Source organism: Stenella coeruleoalba, assembly GCF_951394435.1.
Source record: "Stenella coeruleoalba genome assembly, contig: scaffold_374, whole genome shotgun sequence".
Lineage (NCBI taxonomy): Eukaryota > Metazoa > Chordata > Mammalia > Artiodactyla > Delphinidae > Stenella > Stenella coeruleoalba.
In genome coordinates this window covers 111,805-117,128 of record NW_027646205.1, presented here as the reverse complement: position 1 = coordinate 117,128, position 5,324 = coordinate 111,805, and positions in this window count along the sequence as shown.

The following is a 5,324-nucleotide window of genomic DNA, read 5'->3' as shown; positions in this document are numbered from 1 at the left end:
CTGTCCTGCCTTTCTGGATTTTACACTTTTTTCAGATGGCCCTTTTGACCGGGGGGAAGTGAGACTTCATTGTAGTGCAGATTTCCTTTGCAAGCTTGCTTGGTTGGCCAAAAAGGGCGTATGCGTTTTTTCCTGAATATATTCAGGAAAAAACGCATACACCCTTTTTGGCCAAGTGCATCATTGTGGACGTTCTGCCTCTTTTCCTATGCTTTCAATGCAATTCCAGTCTACCTCCTGAAATCGGTTTCCTGCAATTCTGCCCCGCTTTCAAGTCCTCTTGGCAGCCTTACTTCAGTCTATTTTTGGACGATAGCTGTCATTTATAACTCTGCAGGTTTGTGAATTACAGTGCCCCTGAGCTCCTTTCTTCAACTCGCTTTCTTGTGACCTGGCCGCAACACTGCAGGATGGCTTCAGGCCCTAATCTGGTTCCGGCCCGGCACGCTGAGCCTTTGGTTAATTCCTCTTCCTGGTGGGAAATGAGAGTTAAATTTGCCCGTCCAGACACCTCCAGCTAGCCTCTCATTGGTTCTCGCTATTCCTGTTCATCTTCCGCAGAAATTGCAAACTGGGCCAAACAGGAGGTTAAAGGGACTGACTCTCCAAGTCGGGAGAGTGTTAGTAAAGCGTCTGGAATGTTGCACCCGAGTACCAGGGTACGAAAACTGAGACATATTTGAACACGTCTCCCGATCACATGGTTGATCATACTCTAGGTTCCACATGCATGTTTTAGCTGAAGGAAGAATACCTTAAACCTGGAGAGTTGAGACCCGTGGAATGGGTACCATGCAATATGACTTCAAAGGGTCTTCATTTGCTCACCGAACCTCTCCAAACCTATCACTGCTGCGTTTATGCCCCTGTACACATGCTTGATTCTCTTTTGGAGACATAGCAATCCATAGGTTTTAAGATACTTACTAGTCAGGTACATTCTTAGGCTTTTAATATGCGGTGTTGAGTCCATTTCGTTGAGCAAGGAGTAGCTCTTGTCTATTCCATATTTGACTTAAGGAACTTTATCTGTGCTCATTTCAATCTCTGGTTTTATGCAGCACCCCAACTCACCTTTACCCTTAAGCAAGCATAAGTTGGTTTTCTAAATTTGAGACCCTGTTCTGTTCTGTAATTCAGTTCCTGTGTAGCCAAGTTTCCATTCCGTGTATTACTGATATCTTATGATGTTTCTTTTTCTGTGTGACTTATTTCAGTTAGATTCATCGTACCTGAATCCACTCATTGTGCTGCTAAGGGCCTGATGACACAGATTTCATTGCTGAGTGATATTGCTTTGTAAGTAAATACCACAACTTCTTTATCCATTTTTCACTTTCTGCGATGTTGAACTTGTACGGTAAACGAGGTTCTTGTAAACAGAGGCGTCCCAAACTTTGGGGTGGCTGTGTATTTTTGATTTTAATTTCCCTAAGCTATAGGACCATAAGAGGAAGTGCCCTAGGCTCTGTTGCTTTGTTTTTTCGATGTTTCAGGAAACACCATACACTTCTCCCGAGTGTCTGTGGCAATTTACATCCCGCCCATCAGCATAACAAGGCTCCCAGTTCTCCATGGCCTGTCCTGCCTTTCTGGATTTTACACTTTTTTCAGATGGCCCTTTTGACCGGGGGGAAGTGAGACTTCATTGTAGTGCAGATTTCCTTTGCAAGCTTGCTTGGTTGGCCAAAAAGGGCATATGCGTTTTTTCCTGAATATATTCAGGAAAAAACGCATACACCCTTTTTGGCCAAGTGCATCATTGTGGACGTTCTGCCTCTTTTCCTATGCTTTCAATGCAATTCCAGTCTACCTCCTGAAATCGGTTTCCTGCAATTCTGCCCCGCTTTCAAGTCCTCTTGGCAGCCTTACTTCAGTCTATTTTTGGACGATAGCTGTCATTTATAACTCTGCAGGTTTGTGAATTACAGTGCCCCTGAGCTCCTTTCTTCAACTCGCTTTCTTGTGACCTGGCCGCAACACTGCAGGATGGCTTCAGGCCCTAATCTGGTTCCGGCCCGGCACGCTGAGCCTTTGGTTAATTCCTCTTCCTGGTGGGAAATGAGAGTTAAATTTGCCCGTCCAGACACCTCCAGCTAGTCTCTCATTGGTTCTCGCTATTCCTGTTCATCTTCCGCAGAAATTGCAAACTGGGCCAAACAGGAGGTTAAAGGGACTGACTCTCCAAGTCGGGAGAGTGTTAGTAAAGCGTCTGGAATGTTGCACCCGAGTACCAGGGTACGAAAACTGAGACATATTTGAACACGTCTCCCGATCACATGGTTGATCATACTCTAGGTTCCCCATGCATGTTTTAGCTGAAGGCAGAATACCTTAAACCTGGGTAGTTGAAACCCGTGGAATGGGTACCATGCAATATGACTTCAAAGGGTCTTCATTTGCTCACTGAACCTCTCCAAACCTATCACTGCTGCGTTTATGCCCCTGTACACATGCTTGATTCTCTTTTGGAGACATAGCAATCCATAGGTTTTAAGATACTTACTAGTCAGGTACATTCTTAGGCTTTTAATATGCGGTGTTGAGTCCATTTCGTTGAGCAAGGAGTAGCTCTTGTCTATTCCATATTTGACTTAAGGAACTTTATCTGTGCTCATTTCAATCTCTGGTTTTATGCAGAACCCCAACTCACCTTTACCCTTAAGCAAGCATAAGTTGGTTTTCTAAATTTGAGACCCTGTTCTGTTCTGTAATTCAGTTCCTGTGTAGCCAAGTTTCCATTCCGTGTATTACTGATATCTTATGATGTTTCTTTTTCTGTGTGACTTATTTCAGTTAGATTCATCGTACCTGAATCCACTCATTGTGCTGCTAAGGGCCTGATGACACAGATTTCATTGCTGAGTGATATTGCTTTGTAAGTAAATACCACAACTTCTTTATCCATTTTTCACTTTCTGCGATGTTGAACTTGTACTGTAAGCGAGGTTCTTGTAAACAGAGGCGTCCCAAACTTTGGGGTGGCTGTGTCTTTTTGATTTTAAATTCCCTAAGCTATAGGACCATAAGTGGAAGTGCCCTAGGCTGTGCTGCTTTGTTTTTTAGATGTTTCAGGAAACACCATACACTTCTCCCGAGTGGTTGTTGGCAATTTACATCCCGCCCTTCAGCATAACAAGGCTCCCAGTTCTCCATGGCCTGTCCTGCCTTTCTGGATTTTACACTTTTTTCAGATGGCCCTTTTGACCGGGGGGAAGTGAGACTTCATTGTAGTGCACATTTCCTTTGCAAGCTTGCTTGGTTGGCCGAAAAGGGCGTATGCGTTTTTTCCTGAATATATTCAGGAAAAAACGCATACGCCCTTTTTGGCCAAGTGCATCATTGTGGACGTTCTGCCTCTTTTCCTATGCTTTCAATGCAATTCCAGTCTACCTCCTGAAATCAGTTTCCTGCAATTCTGCCCCGCTTTCAAGTCCTCTTGGCAGCCTTACTTCAGTCTATTTTTGGACGATAGCTGTCATTTATAACTCTGCAGGTTTGTGAATTACAGTGCCCCTGAGCTCCTTTCTTCAACTCGCTTTCTTTTGAGCTGGCCGCAACACCACAGGATGGCTTCAGGCCCTATTCTGGTTCCGGCACGACACACTGAGCCTTTGGTTATTTCCTCTTCCTGGTGGGAAACGAGAGTTAAATTTGCCCGTCCAGACACCTACAGCTAGTCTCTCATTGGTTCTCACTATTCCTGTTCATCTTCCGCAGAAATTGCAAACTGCGCCAAACAGGAGGTTAAAGGGACTGACTCTCCAAGTCGGGAGAGTGTTAGTAAAGCGTCTGGAATGTTGCACCCGAGTACCAGGGTACGAAAACTGAGACATATTTGAACACGTCTCCCGATCACATGGTTGATCATACTCTAGGTTCCACATGCATGTTTTAGCTGAAGGAAGAATACCTTAAACCTGGAGAGTTGAGACCCGTGGAATGGGTACCATGCAATATGACTTCAAAGGGTCTTCATTTGCTCACCGAACCTCTCCAATCCTATCACTGCTGCGTTTATGCCCCTGTACACACGCTTGATTCTGTTTTGGAGACATAGCAATCCATAGGTTTTAAGATACTTACTAGTCAGGTACATTCTTAGGCGTTTAATATGGGGTTTTGAGTCCATTTCGTTGAGCAAGGAGTAGCTCTTGTCTATTCCATATTTGGCTTAAGGAACTTTATCTGTGCTCATTTCAATCTCTGGTTTTATGCAGCACCCCAACTCACCTTTACCCTTAAGCAAGCATAAGTTGGTTTTCTAAATTTGAGACCCTGTTCTGTTCTGTAATTCAGTTCCTGTGTAGCCAAGTTTACATTCCGTGTATTACTGATATCTTATGATGTTTCTTTTTCTGTGTGACTTATTTCAGTTAGAATCATCATACCTGAATCCACTCATTGTGCTGCTAAGAGCCTGATGACACAGATTTCATTGCTGAGTGATATTGCTTTGTAAGTAAATACCACAACTTCTTTATCCATTTTTCACTTTCTGCGATGTTGAACTTGTACTGTAAACGAGGTTCTTGTAAACAGAGGCGTCCCAAACTTTGGGGTGGCTGTGTCTTTTTGATTTTAAATTCCCTAAGCTATAGGACCATAAGTGGAAGTGCCCTAGGCTGTGCTGCTTTGTTTTTTAGATGTTTCAGGAAACACCATACACTTCTCCCAAGTGGTTGTTGGCAATTTACATCCCGCCCTTCAGCATAACAAGGCTCCCAGTTCTCCATGGCCTGTCCTGCCTTTCTGGATTTTACACTTTTTTCAGATGGCCCTTTTGACCGGGGGGAAGTGAGACTTCATTGTAGTGCACATTTCCTTTGCAAGCTTGCTTGGTTGGCCGAAAAGGGCGTATGCGTTTTTTCCTGAATATATTCAGGAAAAAACGCATACGCCCTTTTTGGCCAAGTGCATCATTGTGGACGTTCTGCCTCTTTTCCTATGCTTTCAATGCAATTCCAGTCTACCTCCTGAAATCAGTTTCCTGCAATTCTGCCCCGCTTTCAAGTCCTCTTGGCAGCCTTACTTCAGTCTATTTTTGGACGATAGCTGTCATTTATAACTCTGCAGGTTTGTGAATTACAGTGCCCCTGAGCTCCTTTCTTCAACTCACTTTCTTTTGAGCTGGCCGCAACACCACAGGATGGCTTCAGGCCCTATTCTGGTTCCGGCACGACACACTGAGCCTTTGGTTATTTCCTCTTCCTGGTGGGAAACGAGAGTTAAATTTGCCCGTCCAGACACCTCCAGCTAGTCTCTCATTGGTTCTCGCTATTCCTGTTCATCTTCCGCAGAAATTGCAAACTGGGCCAAACAGG